The sequence below is a fragment of the Nerophis lumbriciformis genome, linkage group LG13, assembly GCF_033978685.3.
Source record: "Nerophis lumbriciformis linkage group LG13, RoL_Nlum_v2.1, whole genome shotgun sequence".
NCBI lineage: Eukaryota > Metazoa > Chordata > Actinopteri > Syngnathiformes > Syngnathidae > Nerophis > Nerophis lumbriciformis.
The window spans coordinates 26,128,151-26,147,338 of record NC_084560.2 but is presented as its reverse complement, the minus strand read 5'-3'; the positions used below and the strand labels follow the sequence as shown (position 1 = coordinate 26,147,338).

Below are 19,188 nucleotides of genomic sequence, written 5' to 3'. Positions count from 1 at the left end.
CCGCGTGGAATTCTTCCTGCAAGTCATCAAACACACTTATGTCTAGTTTTTGCCTTACCTATAAGACAAAAACTTGATGACACAGCTCATTTTTCACGCAAAAACAGACAAAGGCATTGTGCAGACACAGGCCTGTCAGTTCCACAGTGTTTTATGTCGCACAGACTATCCAAGTTCAGTCCTAAACTTTTATGAGCGCTCACCTTGGACATCTGGTCCTCTGTAACGGATGGCGGATGTTTTTTTGTTTTTTAATGATGTACAGCTTTATATTTTCTATGTTGCAAACCGCCTTCTTGTGTTAACTATGGTATCGACATCTGTTGCACTTGGAATGTGACATCTCCAGTCAAAGGGTTTTTTACAAAGTAAATATAAACATTGAGTACACAAGTCATTCAATAACCCATACTTGCCAACCTTGAGACCTCCGATTTCGGGAGGTGGGGGGGTGGGGCGTGGGGGCATTGTCGGGGGTGGGGCGGGGCGTGGTTAAGAGGGGAGTAGTTTATTGACAGCTAGAATTAATCATTTCATACATATATATACATATACATATATATATATATATATACATACATACATACATATATATACATATACACACACATATATATATATATATACATATACACATATATATATACATACATACATATATATACACATATATGTACATATATACATACATATACATGCATATATACATACATATACATACATACATACATACATACATACATACATATATATATATATATATATATATATATATCCTGAAAATATGCAAACAAAACTGTGTTTAGATAATTGATACTTCAAACTTGCTTAAATATAACATGAATATAACATAACTTGGCTTCTGAGAGCTTCAAAATGTAATTAATAAAATGCTAAAGTTGTTGTTAAACAAGCAATTATTTTAATAATTAAATATGGTCATTTTAAATGAATTATTATGATAATTTAAAATTAATTATTTCAAATATGTTTATTTTAATGTACCGGTATAATTCTATGGCTGGATGTAATAAGTAGTCAGAAAAAATACAAATAAAAATATAATTAATTTTGATGTTTTTAGCAAAATATAGTAAAAATTGATTGATTTTTTTTAAATTAATAAATATATTTATTTTTAGGTAAGATAAACATAATAATACAATTTATCTCTAGTCTGGATGATTTAGTTCTTGTCACCCTGTTGTCCTCCCGTCTGAAAAAAGGCTGTCCTCACTCAGGTCCGCATGCTTTTCGGAGATTTTCCGGAGAATATTTGTCCCAGGAGGTTTTCGTGTGAGGCGCTGTATTTCGGGAGTCTCCCGGAAAATTCGGGAGGGTTGGCAAGTATGCAATAACCCATCAAATTAAACTAATAATAATAAAATTTTTTTTTTTTAGATATGTGCCATAGTTTAACCTTTGATGACAAATTTATTTTAGTGCTCTCACACATTTAAAAAACAAAACAAAAAAACATATTAATCACAGTTCTGAATTTTGATTAATCATGATTAAACTCATAGTCCCTATACCAATATGTTGGTACCGGTACTAAAATTATTTCCATACTTTTCGGTACTTTTTTACCCCAAAGAATTGCGTTATTGGCTTTATTTTAACAAAAAAATCTTAGTGTACATTAAACATATGTTTCTTATTGCAAGTTTGTCCTCAAATAAAATAGTGAACATACAAGACAACTTGTCTTTTATTAGTAAGTAAACAAACAAAGTGTGTCATTTTCCATTCTATTATTTTGTGAACATTATTAAGGACAAGTGGTAGAAAATGAATTATTAATCTACTTGTTCATTTACTGTTAATATCTGCTTACTTTCTCTTTTAACATGTTCTATCTACACTTCTTCTTATTACACTTGTAATAATCACTTATTCTTCTGTTTGATACTTTACACTAGTTTTGGATGATACCACAAATTTGGGTATAAATCTGATACTGAGTAGTTACAGGATCATACATTGGTCATATTCAAAGTCCTCATGTGTCCAGGGACATATTTCCTGAGTTTATAAACACAATATACAAAAAAAACAACTAAAGACTGGGACAAGCGGTAGAAAATGGATGGATGGATAGAAAGAAGATGTTGTGATGCCAATAAATATCGACGTAATCATAGTATCGCGCCTGTACTTGGTATCATTACAGTGGATGTCAGGTTTAGATCCACCAATGGCGTTTGTTTACATTGTGACGCCGGTGAGCTACGGTGTGTAGTGTTGCATGTTTAGCTATTCCTCATCCTGCAGGGATGATACTTGTAAGAAACTTGTTGTATTTGTCGCCATGGAGGCGAGGATTAGTTATTTAGAAGTAGCGAAAACACTGCCGAAAGCGGATGGACTTTATCTGCTAGCTAGCTAGCCATGTTTTAAAGCACCTCTTCCTGAGGGCGTTTCAGTGTTATAACTTCACTTTTATAGTTAGTTTTTAAGCCAAAACGCGTGCGTTTTCCCTTTTTTGTCCACACACTGTCTGCTTGTAAGTACTCCGGGATTTTGCGCTGCCGAACACGCTCGTCTGCTCGTAAACCAGCAATGACACGACGTGACGACGACGGGGGCTCAGGGGTGTGGGGGACCGGTACTTTTCAAAGGCGGTATAGTACCGAAAATGATTCATTAGTATCGCGGTACTATACTAATTGTCAGAGTATGTTGGTGACGAACCCCAAGATGCAGAGATGACGCCAGGCATTGAGCGAGAAAACATGATTTAATTTAACACTATAGCAAAAAAACAAAACAAAAGGGTACAAACAAAAAGCGCGCACAAGGCGGAGAACAAACTTGGCTATGAACTAAAATAGCACAAAGGTTAACTGTCGACAAGAAACAAAAACACTTACTGTGACACGAAGGAACTATGACATGAACAGAGTGAACAAAAGTAGACAGAGCTACAACGACAAGTATTATGACAGGTAGTAGTGACATCGACAATGACAATAATCCAGCACTGACTGGAGGGGAAGGCAGGTTTAAATAGCAGCTGGCTGATTGACACCAGGTGTGGCCAGGTGCCAATCAGCCACAGCTGAGGGGAAGCAGCACTCAGGGAGACAATCAGGAAATGAAGACAAAATAAAAGTGCTGACAGAAAACTAAGACAAACGCAGAGGAAAAACTAAAACACAGTCAAACTGTCAGGGACAAGCCTGACACTAATACCGGTATACTGTACAACCCTAGCAGTGACGTGGGGTGAGGTTGATGGCTGGTGAGGCACTGACTTCATCACAGTCAGATTTACAAACATATGAACCCTAAAGAGTATCTTATTCACCATTTGATTGGCAGCAGTTAACGGGTTATGTTTAAAAGCTCATACCAGCATTCTTCCCTGCTTGGCACTCAGCATCAAGGCTTGGAATTGGGGGTTATTAAATCATCAAAAATTATTCCCGGGCGTGGTGCCGCTGCTGCCCACTGCTCCCCTCACCTCCCAGGAGGTGATCAAGGGGATGGGTCAAATGCAGAGGACACATTTCATTACACCTAGTGTGTGTGAGACAATCATTGGTACTTTAACTTTACACATACAAACTGTAGCACACAAAAAAGCACATTTAATAAAAAAACGTTATTATGGTCTTACCTTTACTTATAAAATAAATCCATGAGCCGCTATTGTGCTGGATTAATGCAATCCCTGACGAGAGTGTTATATCAACTAAAGCCCTCACTTAAACTTTCCACGTGCAAGATTGAATCTATTTAAAAAAGTGTAACCGAGGGTTTATAAATGTCGCCTATACTGTATGAAACTACAAAATAACAAACACGGAGGCTCCAGTTTACACGAGGACCACTTTATTTACCTTCTTTCAAAAACTTCCGCTCCACTCCAACGTGTCGTCACTTCCGCTCTTAGCGCCTTCAAAATAAGAGCTCAAGGCATATACTGTATAACAGCGCATAACAGGAACTTAGCATCACAAAGAGGAAAGCCCATAAAAATAGGTTACAAAAGTTATTTAATAAGAAGCCAAAAAGTGCAAAAACAATAATGTTCGTGTTGGAGGAATTGTGAATTAGGTACACCTGCAGTCTGCAGGTGTACCTAATGTTGTGGCCCTACAGTCATTCACAACTCCTCCAACACGAACATTATTGTTTTTGCACTTTTTGGCTTCTTATGAAATAACTTTTTTAAATAGATTCAATCTTGCACGTGGAAAGTTTAAGTGTGGGCTTTAGTTGATATAACACTCCCGTCAGCGGTTGCCTTGCATTCTACAGCGGGGGTGCAGGAGGCGAGCCTCAGCCAGTGCGTCTTTTGCAGCCGTTTTATGATCGCTCAGCACAAAAAATACTTTACACACATACAGTTGTTGACAAAATACACTGTACATTATATACCTCAGCTAACTAAACTATGGAAATGTATAATATAGTTCATATAGCAATACGGTCTCACTGCACAGCAGGCCAGCAGTTAGCCCAGTCCGCAATCCATGGTGAGGCACTGAGTGACGTGCCTCGACTGGCTGCTGATCACCGCACCGTCTCTTCTCAGTATTTGAACGGCAAATGTGAAAATTCAGCGATTTTAAATAAAAATAATCTAAAACGGGTGAAGTTAAATGGAAAATAACTTTATAGTATAATCACTGGATACATATAACAATTTAATAAAAAAAAATATTTTTACATTTTTTTTCTTTCCATGATGGCAGGTGAGGCCCCGCCTCACCTGCCTCTAGTGACTGCACGTCACTGAACCCTAGATTAAACACAGTTTCTACCAAACGTTACTTTGTATTTATTTTTCAAAACAATTCTTGTAAAAGTGTAATACATTATTATTAAAAATATATATGTATGTATTTATATAAAATATAACATTTTTGCAAACTTATCTGTGGTACTTTTGTTGACAACTATGCCATGGGTGTACATTTGACAACCCTAATTCATTATGGTTTAACTTGACTTAAAAAAAGCATACATCATTTTTTTGATTTTCGTTACATGTTCGAAAAAGAGTTGGGCGAAGCAGAGTTTATTTAATCCCACTCCTTTACCATTTCATAGCAATCACTAACATTCATTCACTTCCTGTTCTCTATTTGTACACAATTTACTCCAAAAATATTAATATACTTCTCAATAACTAGTTAGGAGTTGAAGAAAAAATTATCTATTTTTTCAGTAAAGTTGAAAATGTTTCTTGTACTTTATACACACCTTGACTTGGAATAATTTCTTAAACTGGATCATATTAGTACATTGTTTGACTTCTTTGCTTAGTCAGTTCCATAATTTAATTCCACATACTGATACGCTAAAGGCTTTAAGTGTTGTACGTGCATACATATTTGCAAATAAAATAAATATTATAAACCTTACTGAACAGGTATACCTTCCTGCATATTTATTTTGACTTGTAGTACATAATTTAAAAAATAATTTAGTTTTGTTTTTGGACATTTCCTTATATTTTACTTCATTATAAAATAGATAATGACACCAGTTATTCATGCACTGGTGTGACAGTAACAGCACTTCTGTTGCTCTATCTTCTTCTTCTTTCTCTTCCTCTACATCCCCAGGTTCTCCAATTAGATTCCACAATTAGAACCCACAGCTTATCTGACCCATCCAGCACCTACAAAACGATGAAATCGACGTTCTCAGCATCTGTGTCTACATTTCGCTCCCCTCGCTCTCTATCACTACCCAAACACACTGAATTTTCATGCGAGCGTTGTTATGCTCTATCGCTGTTTTCATTGTTTCCTCCATGTCTGTCTCCTCTTATAGCATGTGCTGTTTGCTGGCTTTAAAAATAAAACTGTAACTTGACCAGGAGGAGTATTCAAGGCTCACCTGAATCTGTTCTGGCAAAATAAACATACAGTCCACACATACTACATTGCTAAGGACTAGTTAAAAATAATTGAAAAAAAGAAGTAAAAACTTGATTGATTACAATTGCACGGTGGAAGAAGGGTTAGTGCGTCTGCCTCACAATACGAAGGTCCTGAGTAGTCGTGAGTTCAATCCCGGCCTCGGGATCTTTCTGTGTGGAGTTTGCATGTCCTCCCCGTGACTGCGTGGGTTCCCTCCGGGTACTCCGGCTTCCTCCCACCGCCAAAAACATGCACCTGGGGATAGGTTGATTGGCAACACTAAATTGGCCCTAGTGTGTGAATGTGAGTGTGAATGTTGTCTGTCTTTGTTGGCCCTGTGATGGGGTGGCGACTTGTCCAGGGTGTACCCCGCCTTCCGCCCGATTGTAGCTGAGATAGGCTCCAGCACCCCCCGCGACCCCGAAGGGAATAAGCGTTAGAAAATGGATGGATGGAAGATGAAAAAAGTGAATTAAATCACTTTACTTGCATCAAAAAAATACACACACACACACACACACACACACACACACACACACACACACACACACACACACACACACACACACACACACACACACACACACACACACACACGATTTGGCTCAATTCACTTTTTGAATGAAACATGAGGACAGTGTTTGTGCAGTATTTTGTTGAAGGGGAAAAGGGAGCAGTTTCTGCAGGTTTATTTGGAAAGTCTGCTGTATTGCTTAAGTGGTCGTGTATTTTTTGTGCGGTTTCTTGTCCACAACGACTAGTTATTGGAGTTAGCTTGTGGTTTAATTTTTAAGGAAGATAAAAAAAAACATCTGGACACATGATTCACGTTGCTGAAGCTCACTTTAAAGCAGGGGTGTCAAAGTAGTTTTAAATCGGGGGTAACATGGAGAAAAATCTACTCCCAAATGGGCCGGACTGGTAAAATCACAGCACGATAACTTAAAAATAAAGACATCTTCAGATTGTTTTCTTTGTTTAAAAATAGAACAAGCACATTTTGAAAATGTACAAATCATAATGTTGTTGTTTTTTTTTGTTTTTTTTACACTTGCATGTTGCGGTTAATAGTATTCTATCTTTGTCGTTATTTATATTTTCTGAATAAATTATGTGGTAATGTTAATCAGTCAACTCATTGGTGTTCATTTTCAATCTATCAAGATAAAAAAATATCAAAGTGAAATTACAGGATGTAGTTTGCTCATTTTCCTCAGCTGGTGCACTAACATAATTTGGTTTATTTATTTATTTTTACATATGTCGCATTATCTACAACAGGGGTGCTCACACTTTTTCTGCAGCCGAGCTACTTTTCAATTGATCAAGTCGTGGGGATCTACCTCATTCATATATATAATTTATATTTACTTATTTATGAAATATATGTTTTTATTAACAAGTTAAATATGTTTAATGATACTACAAGCATGTTTAACACATATAGTTAATATTGTTAATAAATTAAAGGTGTTTAATGAAAATACAAGTATGTTTAATACATATAGTTAATATTGTTAACAAGTTAAAGGTGTTTAATGATAATACAAGCATGTTTAACACATAGTTAATATTGTTAATAAGTTAAAGGTGTTTAAAGATAATGCAAGCATGTTTAATACTGTATAGTTAATATTGTTAATAAGTTAAAGGTGTTTAAAGATAATACAAGCATGTTTATCACATATAGTTAATATTGTTAATAAGTTAAAAGTGTTTAAAGATAATACAAGCATGTTTAACACATATAGTTAATATTGTTAACAAGTTAAAGGTGTTTAATGATAATACAAGCATGTTTAACACATAGTTAATATTGTTAATAAGTTAAAGGTGTTTAAAGATAATACAAGCATGTTTAACACATATAGATTCCTTTCTTTCATGAAGACAAGAATATAAGTTGGTGTATTACCTGATTGTGATGACTTGCATTGATTGGAATCAGACAGTGGTGATGATAACGTCCGCATTTTCGAATGGAGGAGAAAAAAAGTCCTCCTTTCTGTCCAATACCACATGAAAGTGGTTGGTTTTTGGCATCTTATTTGTCCAGCTTCCGTACTCCTTTGTATACACTTTACAAGAAATACATTGTCGGCAAACTCCGTAGCTTGCTAGCTTGTGCACGCCAGCTTTCTGAGACTCTTATTTTGTTAGCGCGGGCAGGATGAAGCAGAGCTTTTATTGTGCAACTGTGCAGTCGGTCTTTGGAGTTTTGACGACAGGTACGGCGCCAGAGTCTGTTGAAATAAAGTGTTTCTCGCCTTCCTGTCGGTAATTTTAATGAGCTGGCAGAAGCCAGCGTCATCTCAGAAGACCCTCGGGTGCCGTGAATGTCAATCAAGTGACGAAAGTAACGTCATAGTGAAGATTTATGATCGCTCATTTTTAGGACTATTTTTTTAATGCCTGGCTGTTGATCTACTGACACACCCTCCGCGATCGACCGGTAGCTCGCGATCGACGTAATGAGCACCCCTGATCTACAAAGATACAAATAATTGCTATTGCGACATCTAGTGGAAACATTTAGAACAGCAGTAGTTTCTTTAATTTAAAAAAGTTCGGCTCATTTTTATACTCCGCAAACTCCTCCCGCGGGCTGAAAAAAAACCCAGTTCACGGGCCTGATCCGGCCCTCGGCCTGTACATTTGACACCCCTGCTTTAAAGGCACTCAAGAAAAATCTGTCTGACCCATAAAAACACCCCACGTTTGTGGATTCCAATAGAAAATGCTTCCAACTGTGAGTTCTGACAGTTTTACAATGTGCACTATAAAAAGGGATTCATTGTATTATGTGCAAATTATAGCTTCTTTTCCTTTTATGACATCACAGAAGTGAGCGGAAGCATTTGGACAATTATGTTTTTGATCGCCGTAACTTGGTTGGTTGAAGTTGATTTCGTACATGTATAGAATTTCAACATGATACATCGCATAACTATAACCTGCTAGCCAAGAATGTACAACAATTCTTCTCAACAAAAGAGGAGAAATATAACCTTAGAGGAAAATGTAATTTAAAACATTTGTATGCTCGTACACCACTTAAAACCTTTAGTATATCTGTATGTTGAATTAAATTATGGAATGGATTACCAAATAAATCAAACTAAGCACCAATATGATTCAGTTTAAGAGACTGTTCAAACTACAAGTGTTCACAAAGTTATTATTATTTAAATATATTTAAATATATAAATTATGATGAACATCTTGAACCCTTTTTTTTTTTTAAATTGAGACAAAGATAATTTATGTATTTAATATTTGTTTACGTACTATTGTATAGTATTTGTTTATTATCTATTTGTTCACTGTTATGTTACAGAGAACAAGGAAATAGGATAAAATTGCTTAAGTATAAAAAGTGGTAGGATTAAATAACCTCAGCTTCTTCCTACTCCTTTTCGAACGTGTTGTAATAAAACGACTGGAAATAGGGTAACCCTAACCCTATATGTGATGAATTACATTGTATCGTATGCATGTTCCAAATAAACCGAAACTGAACTGAACTGAACATATTTTAATTTTTCTTTACAACATTTACGAAAAGGAGTAGAAAGAAGCAAAGCTTATTTAATTCTACCTCATACTAATTCCAGGACTAACTTCCTGTTCTTAATTTGTACATATTTTACATCAATTCATTCTGAATACAACAGTTCTCTTCATAAATAGTTAAGTCAGTTATGATTTACGTAATAAGACTACTACCTTATTTCCAATAAGTTCAAGACGTGTATCATAATTCTTCCGTGTACTTTGTAAGCTCTTTTAGTATGAATAATTTGATAAAGTATATCATATTAGTACATTGTTTGACATCCTTGCTTAGTCCATGCCATAACTTAATTCCACATACAGATATGCTAAAGGTTTTAAGTGTTGTACGAGCATACACATGTTTTAAATTACATTTTCCTCGAAGGTTATACTTCTCTTTTGTTGAGAAGAATTGTTGTACATTCTTGGGTAGCAGGTTATAGTTTGCTTTGTACATAATTTTAAGCAGTTTGCAAATGCATCAAATTGTTGAATTTCAATATTTTAGATTCAATAAATGCTTTTTGTGTTCTTTATATCCAACATTATGTTGAGTTGTGTTGAGTTGAGTTTGAGTTTATTTGGTACATGCATGCATACAACAATTTACAGTTTCCCTATTAGATATGCTCGAAAAGGAGTCGGAAGAAGCAGACCTCATTTAATCCGACACCTTTTCCTTTACATAGCAGTTGCTAAAACTTTTGTTCACTCCGTGTTCTCAATTTATTCACAATACTCCATAACTAATAACATTAAAAATAAAATAAATAATTACTGAAGTAAATTATATTTCATATGGCGAGATGAGTTAGATAATCTCAAAAGTGAATGGATGGATGAAATAAATTCAGAATGTTTATCATGGTTCTTCTTCTTTGTACTTTGTAAACACTTTAAGTTTGAAGCATTTCTTGAAGTGGATCTTATTTGTACATTATTTGATTCCTTTGCTTAATTCATTCCATTATTTAATCCCACATACTGAAGGTCTTAAGTGTTGTACGTGCGTACAAATGTTTTAAATTACACTTTTCTCTATTTCTCCTCCTTTGTTGAGAAGAATTGTTGTATATTCTTGTGTAGAAGATTATAGTGTTATGTTTAGCAGGAGGAGGTGACAGCACATAACCACAAGGAGGCAGTAAAGCTCTTATATATATATATATATATATATATATATATATATATATATATATATATATCCATCCATTCATCCATTTTCTACCGCTTATTCCCTTTGGGGTCGCGGGGGGCGCTGGAGCCTAATCTCAGCTACAATCGGGCGGAAGGCGGGGTACACCCTGGACAAGTCGCCACCTCATCGCAGGGCCAACACAGATAGACAGACAACATTCACACTCACATCCACACACTAGGGCCAATTTAGTGTTGCCAATCAACTTATCCCCAGGTGCATGTCTTTGGAAGTGGGAGGAAGCCGGAGTACCCGGAGGGAACCCGCGCAGTCACGGGGAGGACATACAAACTCCACACAGAAAGATCCCGAGCCCGGGATTGAACCCAAGACTACTCAGGACCTTCGTATTGTGAGGCAGATGCACTAACCCCTCTGCCACCGTGAAGCCCTATATATATATATATATATATATATATATATATATATATATATATATATAATAAACTATAAATAATATCACCAAACAATACTATAAATTAAACAGGGGGAAATTGAGTGTAACTAGATCCAAGGTGTGTGTGTGTGACTATGTGTGTAATTAATTGTTGTGTATTACCGTGATGTGTTGGGCGAGAGGAGGGACAAAGCAGGAAGGCAGTCCGTGGGCAGGCGGAGAGTCGGGGGCTAAACGGGGCGAAGAAGGTCCGTGTCCATGTGAGAGGTCGAGATCCAAGGGGGCAGCCAGAGAACCAGAGAGGACTAACAAGGAAGACAAGACACACATCTCGCCACACGAGAACGGGCATTCACTGGAGGAACGACAGGACGTAGGACAACACACAATGAAACTCGGAGGGGAACAAAACACAAAGAGAGAGGTTGCTTAGAGCTAGGACATCGCTTACGGTACCAACAGAAGATTACATTCCGGCCAGGATCCTTGGGTCTACTGCTCTTTATACAGCTCGCCCTCATCAGTCCCAGGTGTGCATATTGCTGATCGCCCACAGCCTTTCCGGCATGTGGGCGTGTCTCGGCGCGCTGCCAATGGAGGTGCTGGCAGACCCAGCTGCCGGAGAAAAGCGGGTTTGAGCCCGCGCCGTGACATATAGTTTGCTTTGTCTATAATTATTAGCGTTTTGCAAATTCACTATCTCGTGGAATTTCAGTATTTTCGATTTCGATTCGGGTTTGTATGTTGCCCATATCCAACATTATATATTATTCTAAATGATCTTTTTTATAACGCCGTTAATAAATGACGTGTACTTTTGTCGTTATTTCTGCACAATAACTCAGAAATGGCAACACTAGCAAGCAGCAGAGAACATGCAGTGATTTTTGGTCAGAAGCGGAGCCTTTTTTCTCCCATTGACAGGAAGTGACAAATGTCGTATTGTAACTACACTCTTAGAAATAAAAGTGCTAAGTAGAACCATATAAGGTTCTCCGGCTCGTCCTCATAGGAGAACCCTTTTTGGCTCCAGGTAGAACCTTTTTATAAAGGTTCCACCTGGAACCCTTTTGGAGGGTTCTACCTCGAACCCAACATGAAGGGTTATACCTAGAACTGTGTCTGTAAGGTTCCACCCAAAACCCCCCATGAGAGGGTCTACAAAGAACCCACGCAGGGAGTTCCAATAAGAACCCTTTCATGCTTCAAGGGTTACATCTAGAACCCACACAGGGAGTTCCACTAAGAACTCTTTCGTATTTCAAGGGTTTCATCTAGAACCCACACAGGGAGTTCCACTAAGAACCCTTTTGTATTTCAAGGGTTTCATCTAGAACCCATGCAGGGAGTTCCACCAAGAACCCTATCGTATTTCAAGGGTTTCATCTAGAACCCACACAGGGAGTTCCACTAAGAACCCTTTCTTTTGTCAAGGGTTTCATCTAGAACCCATGCAGGGAGTTCCACTAAGAACCCTTTCATGTTTCAAGGGTTCCATCTAGAACCCACACAGGGAGTTCCACTAAGAACTCTTTCATGTTTTAAGGGTTTCATCTAGACCTGACACAAGGGGTTCTAAAAACATCCCTTTTCAAAGGTTTTCACCGATAACCGTCTTGTCTTCTGAGGGTTCTATAAAGAACCATATTGTATTCTACAGATCAGTTTAGTTCATATTATATTGTGGTCATTTATCATGTTGACATTGAACAAACATTCAAAACATTTTAATAAGAAAAATATTTATTTAAAGATAGTCCAACAAAACAGGAGAGGCTGTGTAGGTCCCAGGGGAGAACAGGTCAAAAGTCAGCATAGGTCCAGTGGAATCAGCAACATGACAGGCCAGACACATCATGCTGTCCTCAGTAGGTGAATTTGTGTAAATAAATCTCCAGCAATGGTGACATGGCAGAAAGAGACACAAAATAGTTTTAGTTCAATCAATCCAAGGTGCACTTACTGCATTTACTGCGCCTTATTGTAAGCTATCTACCAACAATAAAAGAATGCATGGTCCAATGAAAAGAATCAGTGTACATACTGTATGTACTAATTGTGACAGTGGAACAGAATCATGAGAAAGTGAGGGAATCCCACAAAGTTTTCACATTGATTTAAATAATGTTGAAATACTTTTCAGTGTTATGTAACAAGTACTCAAAATGCTACGTATTGTAACAATAATGGAAATCTAGAGACGTCACTATGCCAAAATCAAACAAAATCATTCAATCAATCAATCTTTATTCATACAGCCCTAAATCACAAGTGTCTCAAAGGGCTGCACAAGCCACAACGACATCCTCGGTACAAAGCCAAAATGTATTGGTCCAAAATATGTATTAAATAAGGGATATTTTTTTAATCAATATGTACAAACAAAGGGCAGCAGCAGGAATTTGACCATTAACAAGAACATAAAGCATGAAATCCCATGCTGCAACACATCTACTCACTACTCCCCACTTCTGACACAGTTGTATAGTCTCTTCACTGAAATGGGTACAACACTGTGGTCCTTGATCCCCAACACAAATCTTTCAATGAAAATAAGAGTTTTTCTCTGTTCCTTTGGGTACTGGACAGCAAAAACAAAATAGAGTGACATTAATGCACTCATAGCATATGATATGTCCATGCTGCTGTCCTCAGTCAAAACCTGTATACCATCCAGGTATAGGGTTATTCTTTGTGCCTGCAAAGGGTTCCCCTCGTGTGTGTTATGGAGCATGATTGCTGGAGTAGGCACGCTTGGCTCCTATGCAATAAAAACAGATACATGTCAGTAAATAAAACCTGCTGTGAAAACAGCAAAATGACTCAATGCTGCCATAATATGGATAATGCCAATTCCTAAATCTTGACCTTAAATGCAGTATTTACCTCCAGTAGAGTGTATAGAAAGGATGAGTCCTCTCTGAAAATGGAAGGCAGCAGTAGAATTGCTGCATCCCTAATGAGTCCTGAGGAAATACATTTTTTCTGTAATATTTTTTGTTTTCAGAAATACAGATTGTGGCTCCTATAGATACACATATAGGCCTAGATACCTCGTCTTACTGAATCATCCAGGCAGGCATTGATTGCCCTCTGGCAGCAGTCCTTTAGGTCACACATAGATGCTCTTTGAACCATCTTCGTTGCCATTCGATCCAGCTCTGTGACCATTCTGCGATCAGCTTCTACAAAGAAATTGCTCCTTCATCTCCCACAGAAGCTGTAAGGAGGGATAACAAGTGTCATCTCAAAATACTTGATGATCATAAATGAAATAATACACATACAATTAAATATGGTCAATTCAATGCTTGAAGATACCAACTATTTTTGGAAGCTTCAGTGCGGGAAACGTTTCGATGATTTCCTCTGCCTTGGCAGTTGCCATGAAGGTCTTTCGGTATGCATAGGTTCGTCTCATTCTCTCCTTTAAAGAGTTCAGATCTGGGTGTACCTTAAGCATCTCTGTAGACATTTCATTGATATGAGCTTCAATGCTCCTTTCATCCTCTCTACATTCTTCACTCTCCTGAGCCTATATGCATTCAAGAAAAATGACAAGCAATATAGTAAGAGGTAACCATTAAGATGAGGTGTACATGTTTTTTAAAAAGTTATATAATATGGAAGAATCATCCTCTCTGTAACCTTCGTCTTGTGTTATCTTTCTGCTACCACTATGTTGGAGACCAAGCTCAAGCCCAGTCTCCCTGCTCCTTCTACACGCACATTAGTGTGTGCTCAACATGGATGTATTAGATCCATGGTGCTCACCAGCCCACCCATCCCTCCAAAGACGAGCTGGATGGCGACCGCAACGCCGCTACCGACAACGTTAAAGCTCCTTCTAACATTGACAATTTATACTATAATATTTCATTAAAATAACAACTACAATAACCTTTTTAGGATGATTTAAGATTCATTGTACAGATATATTGTAACCTATTTTGTTATGGCAGCTCTCAGCAGAGCTTTGTCAGGTATTGTATTGTTTGACCACAATACAATTTGTTTGTTTGTTTGTTTTCTACAAGAAAACAAACAAATAAGCAAATGAACAAAACATAACAAGAAACAAATGCTTAATCCACCTTTTACCGTAAAAGTCCTCAGCTAGGGTCAAGCATGCTGAAATAAGATATTATATTTAGCTCACCTTGATTCTCGGAAGTTTCTTCTGTTCTCTCTCCTGTTCTTCTTTGTTCTGTTCTGTTCACAGTAATCACTATTGGTATGTCACACCTGGTTTGTAGGCAGGGAAGACCAGACCATGTGGTGCAATCCATGGGGCAACCAGCTCTTAACTCACACATGACAGCCACCATCATGCCAGCTCCCTGGCCCAACACACCAAACCTTGCCCTTTCCCCTGGGAGATCAGGGTTCAATTCCCAGCATCAACAAACCCTGATGTAGTAGCCTAAATGTCAGCATTACAGTGTGATTTTTGCATCAGTTAAGGCTTGGCCTCTGACATCAAAGACCGTTTTCTATCAATGAACTTATGTGCAGCTTCACAACTGGACTAAGCCAGTCAGCAGGGTACAGCAGCCATGGGATGAGGCCGATCATGGAAAAGTATGAGGAGGAGACAAATACATGAGTAAAATTGTCTGTAAAATAAGTGTTTAATATTTTTTAACTTGTCTGTCACTAATCCACACATCACCTCAGTATGCATTAACATGGTCACTCTGCATCAACCAGGCCTTGAACTCACAACTTCAAACTGTATCCCTAGATCACCTGACTTGTAACAAACTTTCAAAAGCCTTTGTCCAGTGAGTCGTATAGCTCACTTAGATGCCCCAGAAAGAGGGGTTATATCCTTGCTGCAGGGACCCCCTTACTAGTTCTTTGCTGTGTGTCATTTCCTCCTGAAGAAGGGAGTAGTGTAACTAAACTAAATAAACACAATTATAACTGCTGCGCAGCGATGGGTCGGGTCCGGGCGATTTTTGGCAAATTAAGGCAATTCTGAGCAACAAACAGGAGAACAGGAAGGCAAGACAGTTGACATTATAATGTTCCTTTTGAGGCTAAAATCCACAACAATAGAACCAAAGACTGCGGTCTATCATGCTGAGCTAATTGGCAAGTGACAATTCAACAGTGGCTTCACAAATTGATTAAGCCATTCACTGTTGTGCATGCAGATTTGAAACCACTGTAAATATATCAGTTATCAAGACAAAAATCTGAAAATACACATATTGCATCAAGACAGAATGGAGATATTGGTAATTTGATTTTTTAATTGATTCGATTTGCTCCATAAGTTAATAACTGATGTTTAATCTATCATGACTCTAAAATGTATATGTTTGCTTCACAAAGACCATCTGGCATTTTCATGAGCTGTCATCACCACCTTTGTCAGGGCTTGAACCCAGGTTCTTTGGCACCAAGAACTAGCTCCTAAATCACTGAGATATTTCTCAAATGGAATCACCAGCCAGACAGCAGTTGTCAAGGCAGATTTCAAAAATGGTCCTCTCAGTCACAGCTAATCTTTGCCGGAGTCAACAAGATTTGCTGATGAAGATCTTGCTTTCTTATAATTAATGGTTGTGGAAATAAATTGGTAACAGAACATTTAAGTTATAGGACTGCCATTATTTGTATGTCTGATCATAAGGTGTAAGGTAATAGACTAGTATGGTGCACCTGATGACTGAAGGCAGCCAGCTGGTTAGCTCAGTCACTATTGCCAGTGACTTTAGACTGGGTGGCAGGTGTTCAAATCCCATGATGGGCAATTATATTACAGTTTGATCAACAGGATCTGGGGAAGAAGAGCTTGCTTTAAAATAAACAAAAAAATTGTATATGAAAAGTATTTGTATCAATAGTCACAAGGAAATGTATTTTGCACCAGTATTGGGAAATGTTATCAGAAGTATGTCCCTGGTGACACAGGATCTTACCCATGCTTTCAACAATCCCTGAAGAACTCTTTCTTCCAAAAACGGTTCTCTGGATCAAAATAGTTCTTACTAGAACCCTTAGTGTTAGTGAGAACCCTTTTAAAACCAATTATTCAGAAAAGGGGTTTGAAAGGGTTCTCTGGATCAAAATGGTTCTTACTGGAACCATTAGCGTTACCAAGAACCCTTGAAAAACCCTTTCTTCGGGAAAGGGTTTTTCAGAAGCAAATGGTTCCAGTTAGAACCTCAGCCCTTGTAGAAGAACCCTTTTGGAACCCTTATTTCTAAGAGTGTAATTAACTAACTATTTGCAACAAATGAAGTGTACTTTTGTGGTGATTTCCCCATATTTCTGCAACAACTCAGATATGGTAACACGAGCGAGCAATAAAGAATATGAAGTGATATTTGGTCTAGAACACGTTTTGCTTTATTCATTATTACAAATATTTCTTGCCACTTTATGTTGCATATAATTATATGAGATTTCTTGTTCATTTCTTCATCAGTTATTACATCCCAAAAAACTATCTTATCAATATCTATTTGTATTTGTGTTTGACTTTCACTTCTACTGTTGTTTGCCACATTTATTTCCAAATAATCTGAGTGGGTGCAAGGTCTCAAGTGAAGTTTTTATCCATTTATTTATTTTTATTATGATATGCTTTATCTCTCTTCAGTCACTAGAGGTCCCCACATCCCTATTAGCCGAAGCATGTTCTGTACTAGAGAGCCAAATGTTAGATTTTTATTTATTTAATTAAACATATTCTATATTGATCAATCTATTGTTTGCTATACATTATTTGCATCATCTATTGATTACACATAACATGAGTGTCTTCATTGCTAACCCCCCCACTTCCTTGCTCTCACTTAAGCTTTCAGACAAGTATTTATAATTGGATCATGTTGTGGCATTACCAAACTCCTCGCTGCCCTCAACAAGCAAAGCCATTACTATAAAAGGAGAGAATTGACAGTTGATGGGTAAGTTTGTAATGTGCCACCACATCCTGTTCTCAGCGGGAGATGAGATTGCAACAAACGTGTCAGATATACTGCGATGTTATTTTTCCGACTGCTCAACGGAGGTTGGATTCCAATAGACATTATTTTGGTGCAGATCGGGATAAAGGTGCAAACACAGTTGAGCAGGGGTGTCATACTCGTTTTCATTGAGGGCCACAGTGCAGTCGTGGCTGCTCTCTGATGGCTGCTCCTATGCATTTTAATGATATCATTACACAATTCCCTATGCATTTTATTATTATTTTTGCGTACAAATTGATGGGTACTCGCTTTTCAATGACTTACTTTTTAGTGAAAGAACTGTGACCTAATATTTTCTGTTTATTTACATGGTATCAGTATAGACATATGGGAAACCACTCCTCCATACGTCATCAGCCGGATTTGCATTAACTACCCTGAACTGTGAGATGTGGTGGAAACACAAACCGCACACTTCTACAGGAACTGGTGTTGTCCCGATACCAATATTTTGGTACCGGTACCAAAATAATTTTGATACTTTTCGGTACTTTTCGGTACTTTGATACTTTTCTAAATAAAGGGGACCACAAAAAATTGCATTATTGGCTTTATTTTAACAAAAAATATTGCTGTTCATTAAACATATGTTTCTTATTGCAAGTTTTTCCTTAAATAAAATAGTGAACATACAAGACAACTTGTCTTTTATTAGTAAGGAAAAAAACAAAGGCTCCTAATTTAGCTGCTGACATATGCAGTAACATATTGTGTCATTTTCCATTCTATTATTTTGTCAAAATTATAAAGGACAAGTGGTAGAAAATGAATTATTAATCTACTTGTTCATTTACCGTTAATATCTGCTTACTTTCTCTTTTAACATGTTCTATCTACACTTCTGTTAGAATGTAATAATTTATTCTTCTGTTGTTTGGATACTTTACATTAGTTTTGGATGAGACCACAAATTTGGGTGTCAATCCGATACCAAGTAGTTACAGGATCATACATTGGTCATATTCAAAGTCCTCATGTGTCCAGGGACATATTTCCTGAATTTATAAACATAATATACATTTTAACAAAACGGAAGAAGATGTGATGCCAAAAAATATTGACATAATCATAGTAGTATGGACTAGATACGTGCCTGTACTTGGTATCATTACAGTGGAGTTTTTCAGCCAAAATGCGTCCGTTCTCACTTTTATGTCTACACACATTTTCAGT

General features: G+C 37.3%; 1 long non-coding RNA gene across 1 annotated transcript; it reads right to left on the bottom strand.

Moving 5' to 3' along the window:
- Window positions 1-13,366: 13,366 nt before the first annotated feature.
- On the bottom strand, window positions 13,367-14,734 carry LOC133613214 (uncharacterized). The gene is made up of 3 exons (XR_009816422.2): window positions 14,083-14,734; window positions 13,916-13,995; window positions 13,367-13,790 (listed from the first exon to the last, which is right to left on the bottom strand). It is a non-coding gene; the product is annotated as an uncharacterized lncRNA (long non-coding RNA).
- Between the last annotated feature and the right edge of the window lie 4,454 nt (window positions 14,735-19,188).